We start from the raw sequence: 8,097 nt of genomic DNA, 5'->3' as shown, positions 1-8,097 counted from the left end.
TGGCAGCCCCTGGCCTGCCTTTGTGAATTCTCGTCTCCTCCCCAAGTTCTCAGCCTGAGCACAGGGGCACCTAGTCCGTGACTTGCTGTGCCTCTTGTTAGCTGGGACTGGAATCTGGTTTTCTCCTGTTCAGGCCTTGATGCTTGTGCAAGGCCTAGGGGGCGGTGCTGGAGATGGAAGGGCCTCGGGGCTCAGCTTGACTGGTTCCTGGAGAGGGCGTGGAGGATGCACAGCCTTGGGCAGGAGGAGGGCCTGTGAGGGGTGGGGGTGTCAAGCGAGGGGACAGTGGAGCCCACAGGAGGGAATAGAGGGCCTCCAGCCCTGCCCCCACCATGCTCCCCAACAACCAGCAGTTCCCCTTATCTGCTAGCTATTGGGCTCTTCTAGTACCCCATCTGATAAGAATTCTACTCCTGGAAAAGGGTATGTTTGGAAATCTTGCATTAATCTGGCACCTCAGACCCACCCCAGGTCCCACAGGGAGCTATAGAGCCGAGCTGGCTTCTCAGGTAGGGTCCCAGTCTCTGGCCTGTGCTCAACCTGACTCACTGCTGCCTGGCTCTCCCCAAGCCCCACATTGCAGAGATAGATAGATTAGTAGCAGTTCTGACCAAGGTCTTGAACTCTTTCCTCCACACTGGAGAGCCAACTTGTAGACATACCTTCAGTCAGGAAAGTGACTGATTGAGTGACTAGCTGGGGTGCCCCGCTGGAGTGTTCTAGGCAGCATACCAGGTGTCCTACACATGTAGCCAACAGCACGTGAACACTGGCAGTGAGCTCACCCCTCTCTGCCCCTCAGTGTGAACCTTCTGCCCACCCTAGGGGAAGGGGCCCCATCCTGAATGGGCGTATCAGGGGTTGAGACAGGCATGGGAGAGAATGGGGCGTTTGAGTGGCCACTGAATGCAGTTATGGGAGAAAAACGACAGAATGAGAGAAGTGTCAACGTAGGAGGGACAAAGTGGTGAGTCCTGGGTGGACTTGGCTGCCCAGAGCATGCAGGGTGGGGATAGTGGGGGGTACAGGCTGAGGCCTGGGAGAGGCCCCAGTGGGAGCCGAGGGGTCAGGCCAGAGCAGAGATGTGAGCCCAGATGCCATACCAGAGCCAATTCCCCAGGGGTGAGAGAGCACACATGCCACCCCACCTTGCTAGTTAGTGTCCAGATTGCTTTTTGGAAGGGTATAGCACCCCTATGTCCAAATGCCTTGTAAGCCCACCTCCTGTCTGCACATCACCTTACGGGGCTACCTCCTTACACCCCAGAACTCCTGGGGGCCACCAGAGGACACTAGACACCCAGTTACAGGGGAGACACACGGGCATGTCACAAGACAAGTAGGTTTCCACTATTACACATGCAATCAGTGTTATACCAATACAATCACACACACATTGGTTGTAGAAGACACTGTACAATTTTACTAGTTATCTACTGCTGCATAACAAATTACCCCAAAACTTAGCAGTTTAAAACAACAAACATTTCATTTATTATCTCACAGTTTTTGTGGGTCAGGCGTGTGGGTGCAGCTGGGCTGGTGCTTTTGGCCCAGGGCCTCTTAAGAGGTTGCCCTCAAGCTCTTGGCCAGGGCTGCTGTCACCTCAAGGCTCAACTGGGGCTGGAGCATCTGCTTCTGGGTTCACTCACAGGGCTGCCGGCCACAGGCTGCCTGGGTGTCCTGACATGACACTAGTCTGGACACTAACTAGCAAGGTGGGGTGGCATGTGTGCCCTCTCACCCCTGGGGAGTTGGCTCTGGTGTGGTATCTAGGCTCAGATCTCTGCTCTGGCCTGGCCCCTTGGCTCCCAATGGGGCCCCTCCCAGGAGGCCTCAGCCTGTCCCCCCTCTATCCCCACCCTGCATGCTCTGGACAGTCAACTCCACAGGACTCACCATTCCACCCACTTTGTCCCCCCTATGTTAACACCTCCCTCATTCTGTCACTTTTCTCCCATAATTGCATTCAGTGGCCACATGAGAGAGAATGAGAGAGAACATGCGAGGGTGCCAAGGACGGAAGCTACAGCCTTTTTATAACCTAATCTCAGATGACATCCCATCACTTCTGCAGTGCTCTGTTTGTTAGAAGCAATCAGTAGGTCCAGCATACAGCAGGCCTTATGCAGGACGGGAACACCAGGAGGCAAGTATCCTGGAAGTCATCTGCAAAGCTGCCTGCCACGACAGCCAATGGGTGGTTCCATTTTTCAAATCTCAGAACAGAGCTAGGAATGTCCCTGAAGACCATCTGGTCTAGCGCACCCAGAGGCATGTCCTTCAGAATGCCCATGGCGAGAAGTCCCATACAAAGGGGTGCCCTGGTAGGTCAGCTTGGCAAACGCTTCATGCTGCAGTTCCCTCTGGGAGACTTACGATGAGCAGGAAAGGCTCTGTATAATCCTGCGGCAAGGGGACCCCATTCATTTAGAATTTCCCCAAATTACTTAACCACACTTTGGTTTTGTGTAACACTGTTATTCCGTGAAATATGCTGACATTTGGGTAACCACTGGTCTAGTCCAAGAAGAAGACTGCAGCCCAGAGAGGGGAGCGACTGGCCCAAGGTCATCACTCAACGAGCTATGGGCAGAGCTAGACCCAAACCCATCATCGCTGTTTTCCCAACCCTCAGTCCAGGCCATGGTCAGAAGCAGCCCCGGTGACCCAGTAGGAGTGAGCCAATGCCAGAAGAGCCAGGAAGTGAACTCTGAGTTCTGGAGGCAGAGGTGGGCTGCCGGCCCCTGGGGGCCTGCATTCAGGTGGAAAGCCTGGCATGTGGCCCCAGTACCCTGGAAGAGTGCAGATCCTGCTCTCCCTGCCTCCTTCTGACCTGCCCCTGCCATGTTCTCCAGGGACTTGCCTCATCCTCCAGCTACAGAACAGAATTGAGAAAACCAGGAAGATACTGAGATGTCATCTTGCTGAGCTGTGGGTCCCAGGGGCCCCGTGATGGGACCAGCTGGACTTGAGTGTTTATGGAAAAACCTCAGTGCCAGGAAATGGAGGCTGAGACTCCCACGGGCCCAGCGCAGTGGCCTCTCAAGTGGCTCCTCCTTCCTCTCCTCCCCCCAGCCTCCCGGCTCTTTGCCTCTCCCTGGCTGCTGGCCCTGACATGCATCCTGAATACTGCTTCCTGAGGATCTCCCCTGCCAGGTGAAATCCTGGGCTTCCCCCAGCCCTGGGAGATCTGGTCAACCAGTCTGCCCAAGCTGTTTGGAGCCCCCCCCCCTTTTTTTTTAGGAAGATAAGCTCTGAGAAAGCATCTGTTGCCAATCCTCCTCTTTTTGCTGAGGAAGACTGGCCCTGAGCTAACATCCGTGCCCATCTTCTTCCACTTTATATGTGGGACGCCTACCACAGCATGGCTTGACAAGCAGTGCCATGTCCACACCCGGGATCCGAACCGGTGAACACCGGGCTGCCAAAGCGGAAGGTGCGAACTTAACCACTGTGCCACTGGGCCGGCCCATGGAGCCCCTTGATTTACAATGGCCTGATGTCCACACCTCATTCCACCTTCACAAGAGACCCACGAGGAAGCCAAGCTGGCCTCCTCTTGGTACCTCCTACCTGGCAAAGTCCACTCCTCCCTCAGGGCCTTTGCACCTGCTGTTTCCTCCCCTGTGCCCTCCCTCCACTTTTAAAGGAGCACCTCCACTCCTTCCCCGTGCCCCCAACGACATCATCCTGCCTACCTGTCTCCACTGCTGTAGCCCCAGCACCTGAGACTGAGTAGGTGCTCGATAAAGTACATGAATGAATGGCCAGCAGCAGATCTTTAACACCTGTTGTAGTGACTTTCCTGTAATTTTCAGAACCATAGGTCATCGTTAAAGAGGAGGCTGGGGACTGGCCCCGGGCCTGAGTGATTAAGTTCGTGCGCTCCGCATCGGTGGCCCAGGGTTTCGCCAGTTCAGATGCTGAGTGCAGACATAGCACTGCTCATCAGGCCACGTTGAGGCAGCATCCCACATGCCACAGCTAGAAGGACCTGCAATTAAGATATACAACTATGTACGGGGGTGGGGGGGGGGGCTGTTGAGGAGATAAAGCAGAAAAAAAAAAGATTGGCAACAGTTGTTAGCTCAGGTGCCAATCTTTAAAAAAGAGGAGGCTGTATTTGAACCTTCGATGTCATACAGAATTCAGCAGACACGCTCTCCTACAAGGACAGGTGGGAGTGTAAACTGGTAATGTTTTTTACAGGTAATTTGCAGTATACTATTGGGAGGCAATTCTGCACGGGTAGCTGCATTTCTGCATGTCTCGCTAGCAGAGGCACTGGCTACCTCCATTTGGAACTGCCTTTTCAGGGATGTTTCTATAGCAAATAGCCTTGGAAGGCCTGACATGTCTCCCTTCAGAGCAAAAGACAATGATGGGCAAACGCAGTGCCCATTATAAGATTCAGCTTCTTTAAGCTCGGGGCACCTCTCCTTAACACAACCCACTGCCTGTGCAGGTATCCCCTGGCCCCCTTTGGAAATGGGGCTGGAGATTAACTGCAAGAAAATGCTGGTGCTCTGGCTACAGCTATTGCTATAATAAACCGTGCTTTGCTCTGTGGAAATTAAGAAAAGAAACCTTAACTAAATCGGAGTCAGGAAGGCCTGTAGTGGGAGTTCCCATGCCCTTTCAAACCTCATCAATTAGTCCAAACAGGAAGAGAAGTGATTGCATCTTAGACAGGAAGCAAAACTACTCTACTACTGAAGGAAGACTTCTCTCCCCACCCGGCAACAGCCCAGCCAATAGGAGGCCATTGCTGCCTCTTTCCTCCAATGGACTTTCCATTAGAACAGCCCCTCCCTACTCCCCCTTTCTCTCTATAAAGGCAGCCCGCCTACTTTGTTTTCTGGATTTGCCTCTGGTTTGCCACAGCACGCACATCCCAAATTGCAATTCTTTTGGCTATTCCCGAATAAACTCATTTTGAGATAAAATAACAGCAAATTTGCTTTTTTTTTTTTTAAAGATTTTATTTTTTCCTTTTTCTCCCCAAAGCCCCCCGGTACATAGTTGTGTATTCTTCGTTGTGGGTTCTTCTAGTTGTGGCATGTGGGATGCTGCCTCAGCGTGGTCTGATGAGCAGTGCCATGTCCGCGCCCAGGATTCAAACTAACGAAACACTGGGCCGCCTGCAGTGGAGTGCACAAACTTAACCACTCGGCCACAGGGCCAGCCCCAGCAAATTTGCTTTTTAAGTTGACAGCTCTGACTCAGGAATGTCATGTCTTCTACTAGCATCCACCGAAGTGGGGCAGGCTGACTTGCAAATAAGCCCCTTTATGGTTCTTGACAGTTATGGCAAGAATGGGATGCTGACAGAGACATGGCTTTCCGCAAGAAGAAAGATGAGAGCCTTACAGGCCAATTCATGAGAGGTCCTTGTGAGTCAGGAGCAAACTTGTTGAGCAACTTGTATGGTAATCAGGTGATCAGTGGCCCTTCACTTTATTGCCTGTGAATGAAGAAGAACTGGGGAGGGGCTGCAGGCTAGTCCCCGGAAGTAGGTTCAGAGACAGCTACCTGGATGATGGGCTGATTGCTGCTAACTCTCCTTGGGCAGGAGGCATCCTCTACTATCTGGTGGTCAGCTTCATGTCTTCCCCATTGTAATGGCCAGTACTAAGTCTTGGGTGGGTGGATGGTTGTGACTCCTTTCAAAGACCGGTTACAGAGATGCACACCTACACTGGGCCTGAAGGGTAGGAAATTCAAGACAGCTGTGGAAGAAAGCAGGCGGCTCACTGGAACCTTGCCTGGTTGGCTTGGGAGATGACGGGTTGCAGCATGCAGCGCTTGCTAAGGAGGAATGGCACAGCTGGGCCTTCTGTTGGCTCGGCCCCTCCTGCTTTCTCTCATGCCAAACTCAACTCCATTAGGAGACAATAGTAAAAGGCCCTGGAGGTTTTCTTTGCACTGGGTCCTGGCTGCTACAAAGGAGCTTTGGCCCTGAAACAGAGAGATTCCCCTAAGACAAGCTCCTACAGAAAGCCATAGACGAAGCATTGACTTGTATCTGGGCTCTTACTGTCTCCGATTAGTTTGCAATACTGATGAAGGTCGCAGATGAGAATGAGAAATTGACGCAAAGAAGTCTAGATAAATTCTTGCAGTCAGCCCCACTACCCAGGAAAACTCTCCAACCTTCCTGATGCTAAAACTGAGCGAAAACTGAAGTGGTATTGACAAGGGGGGCAGCGAACGTCTCAGATTAAGCTGGACTCTCAAAAACACGTTACAGGGGCTCACATCTAGTCTGTGTCAGCCAAGAACAAAAGCCCTGCAGCCCCCACCAGATCAAGGGGTCCCTAAAGCTGAAGGAAATATCCTTAGTAATGATGGCCTTGCCAACTGCTGTGGGGATGGGGCAGGGCTAAAAATTTATGAACCACAGCCACACCACTGGAAACTAAAGGGGAACGTCCCCTTGTTTAATGGCGTAGAGCCACTTTCTCCCTCCACCATTCCTGCTCCCTCAGTTCCTCTCCACCCCACCCTCAGCTGCTTTAAGGAGAAATGAGGTCGGGACTGAGGTCTCCCTGTCCTCAAGGGAGACAAAAGCCCACATGCACCTGTCTGAGCACACTGGGGAACTTTGGAGACAGGAGGACCATAAACTTTTATGGCTCTGCTGGATATGAGTTCCCAAGTCACTATCCCACCCAGTCCCCTTGCGGGGAGAGGGCACAAATTCAACTGACAGGTTTGGTTGTCCAGTCGGGGGAAAAAATCTAAGTACCTGCGGCCCTTTAGTCCAGCTCAATGTATTGTTGCATCTACATCTGAAGATGTCATAGGAATTGATGCTTGTCCTTCCAGCTCATAAGTGCCAGAGAAGATTCTCCCAATCAGGAAGACCTGCATGCACTTCTCTAAGTGCTAGAGGGATGAACTCCCCTGCGCTTTGCCCCCTGTGGGTAGGTCAGGATTTAGCATGAGTCCCTTCACCCTCAGATGTCCAAAACTTTCACTACATGGACGATGTCCTGTTGGTGGCAAGTCAAAAGCCCCAGCCTCAGAGATCCTGACTGTAGTGTTTTCATGCCTCCACCAGCAGGGATGACTGATAAACTCTGACCAAGTTCAGTTTCTTGGGACTACGTGGGCAGATTCACCATGCCCAATTCCCCCAGCAGTCAAGGAAAAGCTGCAGCCTCTTCTTTATCCCTCCACCACTCCCAAAAAAGGAAGCTTGGCACCTTCTGGGAATCTTTGGATATTAGAGACAGTATTGCCCCACCTGAGCATCCTACTTGGTCCTTTATATTGGCTAACCTGCAAGCCAGCACTCTTTGAGCAAGGCCTAAACCACAGCCTGCATTGGAAGCCATGCAGCAAGCTGTGGCCCACTCTCTAAGTTTGGGACCCCACAACCCTATGAGCCCCTTAAGCCATATAAGTCTCTGTGACTGATGACTGTGCTAATTGGAGCCTCTGGCAAAGGGAGGCAGATTACACCCAGAGGTGCCCCTTGGGGTTTTGGATGTACTGCCTCCCTGACACAGTAACCACGTACACTCCTTTTGAAAAGCTTACTACTGGGCTCTTGTTGAAACTGAACACCTGACCCATGGAAGTCTTGCTTGTGAAACGGAAATGGAACATTCGAGAACACAGCTGGCCTGGCCCAAGGGATACCTCAGCTTTACATGAAAAAATTGGCAGCTAATCTTTTGGGGGAAACATATCCCCTACTCCACCAAAACAAAGCCACTGGCTCACTGGTGACCTCAAGTTCCCTGAAATGCCTGGGCCTAGTTCACCAACAGGTCAAGTAAGCTGAACCTAATAGTGTCCACGGGGCTGCGGTGCTGTTCACCCTCAGCAGCACTACCCAGAATAGAAAATGGAAGTGAGTGCCTCTGCTCAGTAGATGCAACTCAAGGCCAATCTTACAGCCCTGGGCCAATACTCCACTTGGTAAACCTTGGTATATTTCTACTGACTTTTGGGCCGTCGCCAGTGGCCTAGTTGCTTGGTCTGCCACTTAGAAAACCTCAAACTGGCAGAGTAAAGATACCCCTTTTTGGGACCATGAACTGTGGAAATAAATTGTGGCTGTGATCAACCTGTCTCGGCACTCAT

The sequence above is a fragment of the Equus caballus genome, chromosome 8 (genome assembly GCF_041296265.1).
Source record: "Equus caballus isolate H_3958 breed thoroughbred chromosome 8, TB-T2T, whole genome shotgun sequence".
Lineage (NCBI taxonomy): Eukaryota > Metazoa > Chordata > Mammalia > Perissodactyla > Equidae > Equus > Equus caballus.
The sequence above is the reverse complement of the archived record's forward strand: the minus strand, read 5'-3'. Positions refer to the sequence as shown.